The sequence below is a fragment of the Vanessa cardui genome, chromosome 6, assembly GCF_905220365.1.
Source record: "Vanessa cardui chromosome 6, ilVanCard2.1, whole genome shotgun sequence".
Taxonomy (NCBI): domain Eukaryota; kingdom Metazoa; phylum Arthropoda; class Insecta; order Lepidoptera; family Nymphalidae; genus Vanessa; species Vanessa cardui.
In genome coordinates, this window is record NC_061128.1 from 6,505,702 (window position 1) to 6,525,592 (window position 19,891).

The following is a 19,891-nucleotide window of genomic DNA, read 5'->3' on the forward strand; positions in this document are numbered from 1 at the left end:
CCTGATCGTCTAGGAACTATATAACGGTTGTAGATTTTTGTTTTAAAAATATTTCAAATGTGATAAAATTTTTAAATGATATACTAACTTAGAATTCATCTGTATTAAATATATTTTTTATCAATTCTTGATTAAATGATCAATTTTCACCAAACTTTAAATTTGTACGAGTGAAACTATTTTTATACCATTCTTATATACTGTTGATTTAATTAAAATTTGTCACACATTTTGTGCTGGTAACAAAATTAAATTCGTAAATTAATAAAATTAATACTTATTAAAGAGAACTTTATTCCTTTTTTAAACGAACTCATTAATCTTCTTACATTTGTGATAACTAAGCCTTTTTTTTTCAATCACATATGATAGCGAAGTCACAAATACACATATGACATAAGTATATAATCGAATCAAAATTTATAACGTTGTATGATTATGAATAATGACCGCATACCTGTCACCCGTGACAGCAATAAAATGGGATGGTATATATTTTATAAAGCTCTTTCATTTGTATACATAAGTACTATGAGTGAAACAATAAAACACAATGGAAGAACTAGTTTCTTTAAAATATAATTTTCACAAGAATATATCAGATACGGTAATAACTGTCAAGACTTGACATTAGTAAATCAAAAACAATTAATCATAACGCTATTTAAATAAATGTTTTATTAAAAATATAAGTGACCTATTACGTATTGCTTGACCTTTGTTTGAAGATTTCATCGAAATGGAATAAAAATTGTTCAAAGAAATAGCAATCGTGGCTCCGGAAATCATAACCAAATGTCACATTGATGTCAAGTTACGTCGTCTTATGTCAAATAATATGAAAGAAATATCTGTTGAGATTCATTGATTTTATATTATTTCGATTGAATTGTATTATGTAAATAACCTTTTTATTCAAGATGACCCAATACTTAGAATATGTAATTCGTTGCCGATGATTGCGGGTTCAAACTGAGGCTTACATCACTGAAGTTGCCTATATTTTAGATTATTATCGTTCATCCCGTGTTTGGAGCTGAAATGTTGAGAGGAAATATGAATGTGTTGTATGAAAATTTACTACGAGTGTGACTAGACATTAGATCACTATAGTGAAATTATCTCCAAAGCCTCTTAAAAACAGAGGAGGCCTTGCCCAACAGTGAAACATTTACAGACTGTTTCTGTTTTATACCTTAATTAACTCATTTGAACAATAATTTGAAACCAATAAAATATTTGAATATAGTTCAAATCTTATCGTTATAAACATAAACTAGCACAATACAATAAAATAGAAAAATAATCGGATCGAAGTTACTATCCCTAGGTTCTATAAAATTACAATAATTACTTATGAAACAGGCGAAAAGCGGAAGAATGTATCGATATAAGATTAAATAGTTTGTAGAAGAATCATATGTGAAATTCGATCAGTTTGATAAATTTGTTGTTTACTTTTCAGAATATGAGCACCTGAATGCACCTGAGCTAGTCTACTTATGATATGACGTAGAACGCGCCGCCAGCATCATGCGGGCTTCACGACACACAACCGACTAGCTGACATTCGCTGCACGTTGCTGTCACACTGAGGTAAGATTGAGACACCCAACATGTATACGATATAAGAAGCAGTGTGAATATCACTTTAAAAACACATTTAAAACTACACACGCGGTGCAATGTTAGAAAAGGATTTATATGGACGACAATCTACCTATAAAAATTCTGCTTGTAAAAGTAGTTCAAAATATTTGAACACTGCTAGTTGAAAAACCATCGTCGCATTAAATAACAAAATGATTAACGTAATTGGCCGAGAAATGACTAACCTGTTATTAGACATTTTTCGACAAAACTTACGAATCATTTTTACTATGAATAAAAACTTATGCCCCCATTTAGTTGAGAGAAACTAAACATGCTTGTGTGCCAAGGCCGGCGGACAAATTGATATTACATCGGGCGAGAGTTTGCCGCACCAACCTGCGCTTGCAAATTTGCCGCTTGTCACGTTTTTGTACGACTGCAACGCTCACCAATTATAAACTCTTCTGTCACAAGACAACTCATTAAGGATGCAGCAACAGGCTCTATGAAATGGGGAAATTCCTTAGACATATTTGACACAGGATTTTGAATAAAGAATAGGTAATGGAAACGTTTAAATCGATACAAATCACAAATCAACAGGTCAATGAGCCGGCGCAGCGTTGTGCTAAAATTAGCCGAGGCCACTAATGTCTAGATAAAGAGTTCCACAGTAATCGTCTGAAATATGACTCTGCCATCCGGACTCGATTAAATCGAGTTATTTTAACGCATTTTTTATCAAACAAATATTTTTAACTTGTTTAGAGAATATTTTATTAAAATTAATATGTAGCCAATTCAAAATATAAATTTGGCCATAACGAACCGGCAAGAATCTCAGTATCTGTCTTTCTTTTCTTTCTAATCCTAGAATATAATTTTTTCGTTTAAAGAAATGAACCGAATATAATAATAGAAATTTTTTTAATCATTAATACATATATTCTTCTACTGTGAAAATTTTATTAATGAATTTGTTCTTAATTTAGAATCAAGTACTTTTAAGTGCAGCTTTGCTTAGCGCTATCTTTGCGTTGATTTTGCAACTGGAAGAATACTTGCGAGACAACAAAAAGCATATTGCAGTAGTCATTTTATCACCACTCCTGGCTTTTAACCGCACTTAAGCTAGGTTGTTAATTGTGTTCTTGTTGCAGTAATTTTTATTATGAAATATATAAAATGTAAACAAATACATAGATTTCATTTTAAATCTTTAACAAACATGTTGTTCAGTTTGTTAAATATTACGATATAGATAATTTTAAAATAAGCACCACCGCTGGGCTAAAGTCCCACCCTTGTCCCTATGAGGAGCCGCTGCGCTGGTCCCATGTGGGTAGACATGTGGCAGAATATCATTGAAATTCGACACTTACTGGTTTCCTCATGTTTTCCGTCATCGCCAAGCATAAGATTTAAAAGATAAAATAAGCACATGAAACTATTGGTGCTTAGTTAGTTTCGAACCCGCACACATCGGTTACAATGCACGCGTTGTAAACAAATCAACTCTATCTATCCTTACGTAAACAAAATTGATACTTGCTCAATAGTGACAAGAATCTATTAAATGCGTACAGCATTGTTTTAGTCCATTTGATTTGGACAGCTCATTAGTCATTCTACCGCCAAACAGTATTAATCTGTATTTCTGTATATCGGTTTTGAAGGGTGAGTTAGCCAGTCATGAAAGTCACAAGGTTCATGATGTGAGTTCATGGATATCAGTGCATTGACTTTGTCTGGGTTAAGTATACTTAGCCAAATCTACCTCATTGATATACTACCGTAATAGAAAAAAATCAAATAAAAATCACTTGAGTTGTTCCTATGATATCCAAATGTTTACAATATACGTACGGTGGATTGCAAATGCTTAAAAACACAAATAGAAGAAAAATAACATCAAATAACAATCACTTGAGTTATTGATATGAAAAGGATATCCAAATTTTTATTATATACGTACGGTGGAGTGCATATGCTTCGAAACACGAAAGATATGAGAATTGAAAATCATCCAATCACTAATGCGGTTCCGCGCACTTGAACTGAATAAACATTCATATGACCGTGCAAAATGCTAATTCCGTGTACTATTGCAAGTGATTGCGATATAATCGATCCTCATCAATCATGGGTCGTAGTGGAACGAATGCTTATTAATGACGTGGTAATGATGATATTCAAATCAGGCCTTTGAAATCATATTGCACTCCACCGCTTCTATAACGGTTCCAAATAGCGCACTGTAATGAATAGCATTGAAGAAGTCTTCGAATTATAATTATTATGTAAAGCCTCTGATTTCTTACTCTATTGAATATGTATGTTCTCTCTGACATAATAACCATGAAAGAGCTCTTGTTATAGTCCAATAGTGTACTTCTCTAAGCTATTTATTATGAAAACTCGAGTGTAGTATTAAATACCGGTTATACTGACGAGTCTAAGAGTCGAGATGGCCCAGTGGTTAGAACGCGTGCATCTTAACCGATGGTTGCGGGTTCAAACCCCGGCAAGCACCGCTGATTCATGTGCTTAATTTGTGTTTATAATTCATCTCGTGCTCGGCGGTGAAGGAAAACATCGTGAGGAAACCTGCATGTGTCTAATTTCATCGAAATTCTGCCACATGTGCATTCCACCAACCCGCATTGGAACAGCGTGGTGGAATATGTTCCAAACCCTCTCCTTAATGGAAGAGGAGGCCTTATCTCAGCAGTGGGAAATGTACAGGCTGTTACTTTACTTTTTACTTTTTTTATACTGACGAATATAATACTTTATATTTCTGTGTCCTTAATCGTTGCTCTTTAAAGGGTGGGTCATTCTATTGACTTGAAATAAATATAATGCTCCTTGATCGAGTAATAGTAGCTTATTTGGTCCTAGGTCTCGAAGTCCGAAGTTTTAGAAGAGTCTGTAATCTGGTAGGTAATACTTACAGTTCCTTGCCTGGGAAAGCATGCAAAGCCTTTCTCCTGAAATCAACTCTGTTGACGGAAGAAATAGCGAGTGCACTTAAGTTTTTATGAACCAATCCTATATTCAACTTGGTATTTTACATCCTATGAGAATATTTACTAAGCTAGAAAATAAAAATAAATAGCAAATATCGTGAACAATACGATTATTCATTTCTCACGTCACGTCGTCGTCACACGTCGAATATGATTATTTGAAAGTGATTTGTGCTTATTTTTTTTAATAAGTGAGTTTACTCAATATACACTGAAAATTGTAAACAACTCTTACCATTTTACATAGTTCAGTAGTTTTCTATACCAATATTTATATAACGATATAATTTCTTACGGCAAAATAGTTTCTTGCTCAAGCTTACATCACAACACTTTATAATTTACAAGGTTGTAGGCTTTTGGCAAATCGAGAAAACAAGAAAAAAAACGACTGATTTTCCGATAGAATAGTACTGTACCATTTGTTCGAGGCTTAAAATAGCTCTCGTGTAAAGAACTTCGGTTGAAGACGAAAATATCCAAGATGCTTAGATAACAGTTTGTCAAGCAAACAGTCTAACACTTTGGATAGCACTGTCAACAGAGAGATAGGCCTAGGTATAGTTAGCAATGTCAGAAGGTCAGTCAGGATTAGTTAGTTTTATTTTTAATTTAGATACTTCCATAGTATACGTTGACACAACAAGCAAATAACAGTACCTAACTAAATTAAACATTTAAAAACATTACCAATTTCACGGTAGATGTACATCAGCGTCTTTCAAGTTCTTAATGCTGAGACCAAAAAAATATGCACTTGTATAAAAAAGTAACACGTAATTACGACGTTAAAATGAGCAGATAATTAGTTCAACTAAGAAACATGATCAGATAGTCACTCGCATTGGTCACACCAACAAAGTTCAAGACATACTTACCCACTGACATAAAAAGTTTTCACAGTTGAATGATACTGAATTTATACCAACTCGTATCCAAGTATAATTAAGTTGATCTCTTAAAAAGGACTTAATCAAGAACCAAACAAGAAAGCATGGTAATGTTATTATTGATATGAAAATTTAACTTTGTCCAGTAATAAATTTAAATCTCATATTAAAAAAGTTCACTAAGTAATTAGGCGTGTTACCTACTTAAAACGTAAAAAGCGTTAAGTTAACCTTCGTTGATTTCCACGCAGGATAAATGATAATTCAAATATATTTAGTTTCTTATTTAATTACTGTTTGTTTAATTTAAACGCGCTAAATGACGATACTACAATTTTCGTAAAATACTTAAATAAAGTATAATTTACAGTATACTAGCGGCCCATCCGAGCTTCGCAGGGTAGACAAAAGTTTTTCACATTTTTACCTTTTTTTTATTATATCCCAAAATAATTTGCAGCGTTTTCGGTGAAAACTCACTGACGGCTTGATTTTTTTCGAAATGTTTAACAATTGTGGATTTATTTCATCTTATTTACAGAAAAACCTTAATTAATTATATACCTAAAACTTCCTCAAGAATGCCTCTGTCTATTGTCTATTACGATTATTTTATAATGAAAACCGCATGAAAATCCCGTTAAGTAATCTTGGAGTTTATCTACACCTGGGGGACTTTGTTTTATAATGTGTTAATTGTATGTATGTATATAGTTAATTACAAACTATAATAGTAACGCAGTAGTTCCTATGTTTAATATAGTTATTTATTTAATTAAATAATAAATCAAAGCACTAAAACTAATTGTACGTCAACCTTGAATGCCTCTCAGCTACCGTACCGGAACCGAGGCTTGCAAATAGATTTAGTAACAACATTCGTGTGCATATTAGCGTTACTATCTACAATGAAAACTTTAGTAGTAGTTCTAACTATTTGTTATTGGCAATCAGAATAATTAGGAAATTATGATACAATGTACTTATAAACATTGTTATGAATCGATAAATAACAAAATTGAATACACTGATGCATTTGATAAGTCATTGTTACTGAAGTAACGACTGCTATTTATAAGACCGAAGCTCACAACTCATTATATATACTACACTTATCAATAGTTTTCTTTACAACTAGCTAGCCACGTCGTTGTCGTACAGATATAATCATTATCAATGTCATACCATTTTCCTAATTACCTTTCCAAATAAATAAATATGAGACAACATCACATACATTACTCTGATCCCAATATAAGTCGCTGAAGCACTTGTGTTATGGAAATCAGAAGTAACGACGGTACCACAAACACCCAGACCCAAGACAACATAGAAAACTAATGGTAATCTACATCGACTCGGCCGGGAATCGAACCCGGGACCTCAGAGTGGCGTACCCATGAAAACCGGTGTACACACCACTCAACCATGGAGGTCGTCAATGATGTATTAGTAAGCCTAAGTATTTAATGAACTTTATAGTTATAAATATTGAAGACGTCGATAGAAGAAGATAAGAAACTACGTGCAACACAAAAACTTTCCTTCGAAAAGGATGGTCAATGAAAACAAAACAGTAAGGCTGTAACAACAAATTTGACCTGCGCTTTTAATATTACCCAATTTGAATCTATAAGCCGTGTACTGATTCTGATCTATGTTTCACAATAATGTTACGACTCAAACCAATTTTTATATCATTCATATTTCTCATTTATGACATACTTATGTAAACTTATAAATGAACGTTATAAAATAAATGTAACAACATAATATTGATATGCGCACTTCTCAATTTCCTTTTTAGTAAGTTGCAGCCGTGAGAAGTTCCGACTTCTCACTTCTCTTCTCGGATCGGTGCGCTAGTGTATCTATAGTAACTGTCTGTCTGTCGCTCTTTCACGACCAAACCAATGAAGCGAATTTGATGAAATTTGGTTTGAAACACGTTTGAACTTCGAGGACGGACATAGGCTACGATTTTTGCTTAACAACAACAAACTACAACAACAGCCTGTAAATTCCTACTGCTGGGCTAAAGGCCTCCTCTCCCTTTGAGGAGAAGGTTTGGAACATATTCCACCACGCTGTTCCAATTCGGGTTGGTGGAATACACATGTGGCAGAATTTCAATGAAATTTGTCACATGCAGGTTTCCTCACGATGCTTTCCTTCACCGCAGAGTCCGAGATGAATTATAAAGACAAATTAAGCACATGAAACAGCGGTGCTTGCCTGGGTTTGAACCCGCAATCATCGGTTAAGATGCACGCGTTCTAACCACTGGGCCATCTCGACTCGACTTTGCTTAACACATGACAACCAATCCCATAGAACGCGAGCGAAGCCTCGGGCGACAACTAGTTATAAAATAGATCAGTACTTCATATTTTAGATTTCTAGATTAAATAATGTTGGCAGTGCATGTGTTGTAATAGACAGGGCAAACGATTTTAAATAAACGATGAAGCGGTTGAAATATAATACACCAGCTTGTCACTTTCTGACAACGTTAATTCAACATTGAAACGAAATTACAGCAACCATCGACTAACTCTACATCTACCTTAGCAAACTGGTAAATTTGTACAATTTTGGACATTGAGAATTTTTTGCTGAATCCGCTTCTATCATCTCGTAACTCCTAGGTTCCGTAAGCATACTATTGTACAGAAGTGTACAGAAGTTTTCATGGACACGTCACTCCGTGGTCTCGGGTTCGATTCCCGGGCCGAGTCGATGTATAAAAAGTTTATTAGTTTTCTATATTATCTTGGATTGGTGTTTGTAGTACCGTCGTTACTTCTGATTATTCATAACACAAGAGCTTCAGCTATTTACATTGGGATTAGAGTAATGATCAGTCAATATGTTTTTATTTAAATAAAAACATATTGATAAGATACATCCTTATTCAAAGACATTACAAATTTAGTCTCTTAGACGCTATACGGATATATTAGCAGTAAAACTTGAAAGCAATATTTAAAGGTCTTCACAGACGTGAGTGAGACTGGAGAAGTACGAAATGTCAAGGGCGAAACGACGTCAAACGGTTCATATTATCTGGATGTTGACATTTTTAGTCTAATGAAAAAAAAAATTGAATTCCTCAAAAATTACTCACAATTCACTCTTACGCATTTCAATCATATTTAATTCAACTTGATTCATTGAATAATTAATTAATGCCACGTGCCTATATAACTTTTACTTGTTTCTGGCATATTTTTGACATAAATATTTTTTAACGAAATATTATTAAAAGACATTTTCCTTTCTACTCTAATTAGTTTATATTTTATTTACCCTTAATTGGATGTTAATATTTCAATATGTGTACTAAGAACAATTAGTGAATATTAATTGTAATATTTACAGTCGTGATGTATGAAAATTAGTTTTAAACTTGACTAACGCAATTATCGTAATTATGCACCTGGGGACAACCCACGTAGATTACGTGTGGAGTTGTTGACTGACTTTGACATTTCTACCTTTGAACTACTTCACACGAACCAAATCAGTCTCTGGTTTCAATTTATTTGCAAAGCTGATTTGAGATAGAAAGATATTGAATAAAATATCATTACATATGATAATAAATCTATAAATAATCGTGGAGAAAGAATAATGATACTTTTTTGCTCATTCTAAGCATTACGAAGAAAGTAAAAGTTGCGTTACCTTGCATAAGGAGGTGCCGGTTGTAGCCATAAAAGTAGATTGATTGCATATACTCAAGTATTTACATTTAAAAATTTAAACATACAAACGATACGTGTCTCAAATTTTTATAAGTCCATATGATATAATGTTAAATAAACATATAACTCGTAAAGTGAGTTAGCTGTTCAGTTAATACTAACCATTACATCTTGCAAAATATATAAATCGATTTAATAGCAACGCTATTTAGTAAGATCGGTCATTGGAATGTTACAAAAACAGACGGTTCTACGTGAATACAATTTTTGATACAGTTTTACGTAATAAAAACGTTCCATGTAAACTGACTGGTGGTAAAAGCGGGTTGAGTGCGTTCCGATGTTGCGCAACGTTGCGCAGCGCTCCGTCACGCGTCGGACGCAAATGCTTGCTATGCAATTCTGTATTAGACTCCAGATATCCTCTTCGGAATATACGACCGACATGGTGCCAAGAATTACAGCTTAATTTGTACAACGTTACAAGTAGGTCGCAACCTTTAGGAATTTGTCCTCGCATCGGTCTTTGCCTACCTGATCTAGATGCTTAATTTATTAAGAAAATCTTGAAAACGAAAACGCGAAGTTTGTTTATATTAAACTAGCGACCTGACCTGGCTTCGCACAGATGCAATGCTGATACTAAATATAGTTGAGAATTTCTAAATTATCAGTGTTTCTTTGCAATATTATCCACGTCTTATATTCAAAAACCTTCCTCTAACATTACTCTATCTACTAAAAAATCGAATCAAAATCCGTTGCGAATTTTTAAAGATCCAAACATAGGGACAGACAGCGGTAAGCGAATTTGTTTTATGCTATGTAATGATAATAATTTACTATCAATCAAATTTTAAATTTCAATGTTTGAAAATACTCTTCCCTCTTCTGATTATCAGCCGATTTTCGTTTTTTTTTTGTTTCATAACTATTTAAGAGCCACGTGTGTATCGATAAAAATAATTGTATATAAGAATAAAACAGCGAAATTATCAATGAGATATAATAGAGAGCTGTCATACATGTCAAAATCCAAAGAAACATTTCCGGTAAATGTCTAACACTCGATTACATACCTACTCGTATGTAGATATAGAGGCCTACGCGAACATTAAATTAATCTTACGATCAGCGTGCTTCTAAGGAATTACGGCCTTGGTTAAAATAAGGTATAGAAAACGTTACTGCCCTTGGCTTACAGCAACAACGATTTGCAGCAATGCACAACGCACGCCTGTACATGCCACCTACAAAATTGTGCGTTTCTCATCCATTTGATGAATCATTACACTGGTGTTCGTGTAATCAGACGTAATATCTGGTCATGTGATGACACATACCTATCATAATAATAAACAGAAATTATGATTGATATTTGGTACGATTTTTTTAAATCAATGATTTAATTTTTTTTTTATTGTCAGAATGAAAACCCGCGACGTCAACGTACTTCCCCAATTAGTCTAGGTTTCTATTTAAATATTTCAATATACATACTTTAAATACTTGATCCATGTACACTACTTTATAGGTTTTTATAAAAATTAATGAAGTATATTTAAATGAGTCGTTTTATATATATGTACAGATTAAAAATTATTATTACAATTTAGAACTGTTCACACACTTGGGTGCCCTTCCACGTTCATTCATTGACTTGCATTATGTAATATGACGTAATTTGTATTTTTGGTGAGTACTACTACTACATTAGTTATCACACTCACACTATGATATTTTGTAAACACGAACTTCACTCATACTAATGCAAACAAAAAATGTAGTGCGGAGGGGAGCATCTTCGTCAGTGAATAGATCTTTAATGGCTTTACTTATAAATATCGGTTTGAGACCGATTAGCTAAACGACGCCTTTTCTTTTGAATGTCATAACAATGATGAATGAGAGAAATCAATGATTTACTAAATATCCGTTAAAAACGTAAATAATGCAGATAAGAGAAAATTTATTTTTTTCGAATTAGCTCTTAATTTAAATGTTTTCAAATAATATAAAGTAGATACAAAAAAAAAAACAATTTAATTTATATACGAGTACAAAATTGCTATTTTTTATTATTATCGATCACTGACATTGAAATGTCTTTTCGATGTTTAATAAGAAGACATGACGTCTCAGAGAAATGAACTGATTGTCACTTTCTCTATTGTTACGGTTAAAACACCGTAGCAGAACAGCGCAGACATTAATTTGCCTCTTGTCCGTATTGTACTCGAACGTTGACAAAAAATATGACATGCATGTCACGAGCGTTCTAACATCGACACATCTCATCACAACACACCTCTGGATTCAGTGCGACTTTAACTAACAGTCTCCATAATTCCATTCGTTTTGAGGACAACAAAACAAATAAATAATAATATATAATATATATATATGAGCGGAGACGAACCAGTGATTTGAACACGTGCATCTTAACCGATGATTTCGGATTCAAACACAGGTTATCACCACTATATATGTATATATATGCTTAATTTGTGTTTATAATTCATATCGTTCTCGGCGGTGAAGGAAAACAGCGTGAGGAAACCTGCATGTGTATAATTTCGTTGAAATTCTGCCACATGTACATTCCACCAACCCGCATTGAAACAGCGTGGTGGAATATGTTCCAAACACTCTCCTTAATTGGAGCCTTAGCCTTAGCCCAGCAGCGGCAAATTTACAGGCTGTTACTTTACTTCACTATATGTAATAAAAATATAATTATTTTTTAATTAACAAAAATTTATGGAATCGGTATTTTATAACAAATCAATTTAAAAGTATATAACGGAGCAGGCATGTCCGAGCGCGTTTTTAAAAATACATGACGTCAGCACAGCTGACGTCACGAGTGTCAGAGTTTCGATCTTTAACCATCTTCGGTGGTATGAAATAAAACTCAGGAAATTATCCTCTTTGATTTATTCCAATATGAGACGGTCCGATCGCTCCGACGGCTCGACCAAGTCTGTCGAAACCGGCGGTCGCTTGATCTTTTATAACAAAAATAGGTGGGTAGACTTATTCACTCAAGATAACAGTTGTTTACAAACATTAAATTTTTCAGAGTAATTTAACATTTCAAAATTCACTAAAAATTATTCATTTAACAATGAAACAGTTTTAAATTATTAAAATAATCATTTCTGGACACGTGTTTTTCTTAAATTCGTGGTTCCGCGCCGACACGGCCATTCTGACAGGCGGTGCGCGCTCTGCACCTGCCTAAGTTGTGCGATTGGAAATCTGCGAATCAAAAAACATTTTTGAAGCAGGTATCTGTAAGCAACACATCATGTTGACCTTTGATAATTGTTTTGTAAAACAGTACACAAAGAAATCTCTCATGCACCTTTATTATAATAAATATGGGCAGATTTTACGCATACTATGCTCATAACTGTGTCATAATAACTGTTAAAGGTTCTCGTAGATCTGTGGTGTATACATGTCTATACCACGGTCCACAAGGTCTCCCTACGGTATCTCATGGTTCTCTGTGGATACATCAAGGATCCGTGGGTAGCTCGAGGGTAACACGTGGTTAGCTCAGAGGTATCACTCTCCAGACTATGGTATATACATGGCTACTAAAGGTACTCGTAGATCTGTGGTGTATACATGTCTAACCACGGTCCACAAGGTCTCCCTACGGTATCTCATGGTTCTCTGTGGATACATCAAGGATCCGCGGGTAGCTCAAGGGTAACACGTGGTTAGCTCAGAGGTATCACTCTCCAGATTACGGTATATAAATGGCTACCACGGCTCCACAACGCCTCCCAACGGTATCTCATGGTTCACTTTTGGATACATCAAGGATCCGTGAGTAGTACGAGGGTAACACGTGGTTAGCTCAGAGGTATCACTCTCAAACCAGAGTGTACGTGTGTAGTTATGGTTGCATGAGGAATCTCAATGGTAATTAATATTCAAATTTTTTTTTTTTCTTTTTTGTTATTGCTCTTTTTTATTTCTTTAGATTTTAAGAGGTAAGATAAGTAAATTTTGCCTCACAGTTTTATGCGATGATTAGTTCTCGTCGATGCTGACCACTCGCACTGACTGACCAGCTCGTGATATGGACGACAACTCCCACTGTCACGGCCATTCTGCGGGACGGTGCGCGCTCTGCACCAGTCACATTTCTTGGTCGCCCGGCTGCGGTGCACGACGAAGCTGATCACGAGCGCCCTCTGCCGACCACCTTCTCCACTGTCGTTATTCTTATGAAACCTGCAAATCTCGAAAGACACAATTAATTAATCACATCAAGTAATGGTGGTTACGTGGACTCTTTATTAATGTCGATCAGGTTTAAGAGGTTCAGGTGGTATGCAATGTTTTCTTTGTGTAAAAAGTGGGTTGTGCAACTCCATATACTAGATGCACTGTTCGGTCTCGCAGTTCTTCATTTTTATTAACTCGTTTTTGAGGGTAGTAATAATTCTTTCCACTTGGCCATTTGCTCGGCTGGTTCCTGACGTGTTGTTTATCTTAGTGTGTCTCATTTCCCCGTGTTATCCATGATCTCCGTGATCTCCATGTGGATCACTTGTTGAGTTTTCAATTAAGATGTTCCACACATATGAACAGCATGGCAAATGAGGATGCCCTTGAAGCGTATTGTTCTTAATTGTAAGAAGTAGCCGCCTCAAGTGTTGACGAAGTGGGTACTCCCGCATTAATCGGCTTTGGAGCTGATGAATGATTTACTGGATCCGTGGTTTGCGGTCCTCCCACATAGATGGGCCCCATTACACCAGGCAGTAAGTGTACAGTGCTTAGAGATCTTCTTATCCCTTCGCAATATGGTTCTGTCTTGTAGCGATCCTTATATGACAGGTGGAACCGAAGCGGATGAGGACGTAGCAGAGATCGGAGCTTGTTCCAATCCCGCTTCTGATAACGGAGCAGGCATGTCCGAGCGCGTTTTTAAAAATACATGACGTCAGCACAGCTGACGTCACGAGTGTCAGAGTTTCGATCTTTAACCATCTTCGGTGGTATGAAATAAAACTCAGGAAATTATCCTCTTTGATTTATTCCAATATGAGACGGTCCGATCGCTCCGACGGCTCGACCAAGTCTGTCGAAACCGGCGGTCGCTTGATCTTTTATAACAAAAATAGGTGGGTAGACTTATTCACTCAAGATAACAGTTGTTTACAAACATTAAATTTTTCAGAGTAATTTAACATTTCAAAATTCACTAAAAATTATTCATTTAACAATGAAACAGTTTTAAATTATTAAAATAATCATTTCTGGACACGTGTTTTTCTTAAATTCGTGGTTCCGCGCCGACATATACTTTTGAATGCTTTTCGATAAACTATAAATATTATAATTATCCCAATAAAAATAGGTAATCAAAATGCCTAATTCTTTATGTTCAGAAATATATTACTGCAATTACACTTAACCGTACGAGCACCAATATTATGTAATCATACAAATCATTATCGCATCAGAACTAAATAGAAGTAATAAGGTAATGTTACCTAATTGTTACTCGTAGATCAGACAGATGTAATCATCTATTCGGTATCTTGAAAGGAAAATAAACCCACAATAACTTTTCAGTCACGTTTTGAATGATGTTCTCTTGTCAATATATAAGTTTCACTTAGTCATAGACTAGCTGTTACCCGTTACTCCAATTTATTTCTCCGTTGGTCTGTAATTGTCCCGCAAATGCTTTGATTGATTGTCATCCTTTTCCAAATTTGATTTGACATAGAATCCAGGGCTATCTAGTTGTCAAATTTAATTACAATCACTTGGTAGGCTTTGTGAAAGCCTGTCTGGGTTGCTAACCACCTATCACATATTGTACCCCCAAACAGCAATACTTAGTATTGTTGGGTTCTGGTTGAATGGGTGAGTATGCCAGTGTAACAGGCACAATTCCAAGGTTGTTGGCGCATTGACGATGTTAGGAATTATTAGTATTTCTTAAAGCGCCAATATCAGTGGACGGTGGTTAATATAATTAGTAGTCTGACTCTTCCTATCTGTGAAAGCGCTTCCGATATAAAAATGCGAAGTTGAATTGATTTACCTGTAAAAAAGGCTTAACTCACAGCATTCGTTTAATCCCAAAAATATATAAAATCATGTTAATATTGTATATGCAAGTGTATATATTGTAGACTTCAAAATTATCAGAATCGTATTGTGATTTTACATTCCATATGACCTTTATCAATTACAGAACTATGTAATGTAATTTTTTTCCCAAATCATCTGGTATATCATGTGATGATACATAATTTTGTATGTAAGTAATTGTCAGTGTTTTCTTCGTCTCTGCTCTCCCGGCACTCCAGACTTTATTAAAGTCTTTCCCCTTATTGTAGCGTGATATATTGTAAACATTAAAATGATAATAACACGATTCATGTACTTACTGCATTGCACACAATTATGTTTATGTAATATGTACTCATATTGCTGATTTTACATTTTCGTTGCAATATTTTAATAGGTATTTCCGAAAATCTATGTACATATATGTCATAAGTTGAGGTCATAAGAAATTAGCGTTGATTTAGCTCAGATAATGTCGTCATCTTCACACAGATTCTTTCAAATTAGCAAAATTACGAAAAATACAACCGGTTAAATCCGAGAATAAAATACCGATTCTAATATACATACAAGAATATATGTATATACCTATAATAAGAAATAATATACGTATTATATACACGTGTGAGTTAAATCGATAACTTCATTATATAATTTTAATATAATTTTGACATTTATACGCATTTTTTAGATTTTTTTTGTTGCTTATTTTATCAAGTAATATAAATAACAATAATTAAAATTATATAGTTTTATTTTCTTTTAATTCTTCTTACAAAATATGCCATCGATTGTCATTCGTTAGATATACTTTAAAAGGATATTCTGTTTTAATACAGGCGAACTCTCTATTCTCTTACTATCAAAATCCATGTTAATAGCCTGACACGTTAAACCTCTGTTCAGGTCAACGATTTAATGTGCTGTTAATGTTTGTCAAAACTGTCAATTTCAAAATTTTCGAATAATATAAATCTCGCCATTATATTCCCAATAACTTACCGTTGTCTCGACCCATCTGCAACGCATCTATTAGGCACTCTATTGTTGCAGATCCATAAGCGGTGGTAGTCACTATCCATCAGATGAGCCTCCTGCCCGTTTGCCACTTTTTATCATAAAAAGATGACCCGAAGCATGAACCTAGGACGTTCTGTATCTTCTTAAGTCACCTAGACTACTTAGTTTTGTTTTACAAGGAAATTAACGGGTATAATCTCAGGATTTATTTTCATTTAAGACAATTATTATACTCAAATATCCCTAACATCTAAATTTCCCTTCGGTAGCTACGATATACAATATATGTATGTCATTATTATATTGTATGTAGTAAACAATTACATAAACAATAATTCGGAAGAGCCGTGTCGGTTAAAAAAATACACTAAATGAAAACGATTAGTTTACGAATGGCCACCAAATAAAAGGTCATGGGAAATGATTTAGTGTTGAAACTGTGAATATCATCAGTAAATAATGACAATATAACTTTTAATTACTTAACGTAATGCAGGAACATAATTATAACCTGTGTTAAGGCCGACTCACGGTAAAACGTGATGAGCGCTCCACGAAAGCAATAAAACTCTCTAGACAAGTAACAATAAACAATATCGAGATACACTTTTGATATTTATCTTGCCCCTAAATGTAGCTGTCATCGCTATTCGGGATTTCAATCATAAATATTGTCTCACACAAAAATGTCGGTATTCTATTCATTAATAATCTTTTATGATTTTTTTTTATTTCTCATCCAACTACAACTTTTATAACATTTAAGTCTAAATCTAGTTCTCTCATAATGAATCAGTTATTGTTATTTTATTGGCGGAAGGATGTAAGAGGCAGCTTAATTATAAACACAGAAGTCATTTCGATCTCACGGTTAAAAACGTCTATTACGATTACGTCTGATATTGTCAAGGACCTGCGAACTGCCATCGTCATTAGAATGAGAATGTTTAACAGGCGCGGCGTGTCCTCCACGTATTATTTCACTGACATATCTGGTGGATATCAATTTTTTGGCGATAAAATAAAAATCGACGTCGCTGTATAATATAAATTGTTCATCGACAAAATGTTTCTTCTAATAAGATAATCTTTAGTGTTGTGCATTTTGATCGAACTTATTTATCTTGAACGCAATCCAAATTATAATAGTTGAAGTGAGGGTAAAATTATATCGACTAATAACTAAATTACTAAGTCCCTTGAATATACCTTTATTATTTATGTTCCGATATTTTTTATCATTATCGACGAGATAATTCTGCTATGGTATATAATTATATTGCACAAAACTAACTCTACTCCTTGACTATTTTTTTTTTGTACGCTATCATTATTGACTTGATAACATACATATAAATATCGCACAAGATTTCAAATGCATGTCAAAATTTAATTACTGCCCGTCTACTCAGCTCTACTGTTCTCTTTGTTCTTTAAAATTATAGACTTGCTACTTAATAGACATTGATTTACTTGCATAATATCATATTAATACTTGCATCTATTGTAAGACGGTTGAATAACCGAATGTCGGCTATTTACTATACCCAAGACCTGTTTAAACTGGTTTTAACCAGCACTAAATAAATCTTGTAACACGATAATGATTGAGTCAAATTTTTCATTGTTGCTTTATCTTTTAGAATAGTAAATTACGAGAAATTAATGATATATAATAATTAAATTAATGATTTTAATAATTAATTATATGTATTTTAAATAGGAATTAGATAATCGTCGTTATTTTTATTTTGAATAATTAATTCGCAATCCAAATTGTTTATTGAATATTTTATTCATGGTACATCTTGTGGGTGTGTCATTTGCGCTTCATATTGTAAAACGTATGTATTACGACATCGAAATGAAACATCTGACCACATAACATATTACGCAAATCTTTGCAATTAGATAAATATACTGCTAAATATAATACAAAACATCTTTGTGAAAAACTTATAAATCATATTATTACACACATACATCATCGCGTTTCGGATGATTCATTCTCTAAATATAACCTTTTAAAACTAGTCAAACCCAGATTGAAAAGACAAATTTATTCAGCAAAGGTTAGATGATCTTCAGTTAAAATATTATATAATGACTAGTCCATGGGAACTTTTCTTTCGAAATTGCATATAAGATCTAAATGCCATTACTGGCAATGCTATATTTGGCCTGCAAAATGTTTATATACCACAATTATGTATGAAGTAATATGAACGTGGCAATTTAAGATATATATGAAATAACGATATCCGTCGATATAATAACGTTTTATTATATCGAAAGATATATTTAATAAATGCCGCTAGCTTATACGGCTCCAAATGCCTAAATTTTGTTTTCAAATCCCGGATCACCCCAGTAAATTGTAACCGTTTTTTTTAATATAATCCTCACAATCGCCAGGTAATACAACTTTCTTATTCTTCTTCTATATTTGTTCCAATTTCATAGTTATTTCTGACTTAAAACAAAATAAAGCTAATGTAAGTAACGTTGATAGATGTGGTTTAAGAACTTTATTAATTCCTCAAAAGAAATACATATATTTCACTTACTGAGAAACTATATAAAATAAAACAATTATAAAAGAAGCGTACAGAGATAACAAAGTAAAGATAAAATAAAATATCACACAAAAGAGGGTAGACAGATCTTAAAAAATTAACACCGTATACATGCATGTTTCAATTATTAACTTCATAGATTAATAAGTACCAGAAGTGGCATTGATGGATATTGTTCATATAAATTACCTAAGCCGGTATATGTGTGTATATGTATAAATGTTAGTATGTTTTGTAGTGTAAGTGCATGCAATTATTAATATTATTATTTTTTTTTATTATGTTTATTAATTAAATTTAAATTAAATTTTAGTGTAAATAAGTTATATTTTTTGTTTTAAGATATGAAATTTGAGTAGTTTTTTGAAACTTAACATTGATTTAGTCTCCTTTATTTCCTTTGGTAAAGAGTTATATAGCTGAGCACCTTCATATTCAATGTTCTTTTTACCGTAATTTGTTCTAGATGGGCGTAATATTAGATTGTTAGCATTTCGTAATTTAATTTTTTGCACTTGTGATTTTTTAGTAAATGTTATCTTAGTGTGTATGTCCCGGTTTAAAATTTTTCGTACTAATATACATGTATAATATTTGTATGTTTGTTTTATATTCATAATTTGTGTGCCCGTGTAAATCTTTTGTGTTGGTGTCCGAAAACGATAATTAAATAGTATTTTAATTAATTTATTTTGAGTTTTTTGTATTATATTTAAGTTTGACTTAGCTGCCGTTCCCCAAATTTCTATCAAATAGTCAATATGCGGCTTGATTAGGGAATTGTAAATGATATATCTTACTTTTCGCGGTAAACATTTCGTTATACTTCGGATAGCTCCTGTGAGGGAGATTAATTTTGACTTAATTTTTTGCAAGTGCGGTTTCCAATTCAGGTGATTATCTAAAGTTAGACCCAAATATTGTTCATGCGTTTTTCTCTCAATAATTTCATCGTTTATCATGAGTTG

The 19,891-nt window shown here is 33.4% G+C and overlaps 1 protein-coding gene across 1 annotated transcript in view; it reads left to right on the forward strand.

Moving 5' to 3' along the window:
* The window catches only part of LOC124530319 (pollen-specific leucine-rich repeat extensin-like protein 1), a 61,357-nt gene that overhangs the window by 24,489 nt on the left and 16,977 nt on the right, over positions 1-19,891 (forward strand). Inside the window, exon 2 of the mRNA XM_047104439.1 lies at positions 1,466-1,596. The gene's annotated coding sequence lies outside the window, so the exon portion shown is untranslated. The remainder of the gene's footprint in view (positions 1-1,465; positions 1,597-19,891) is intronic.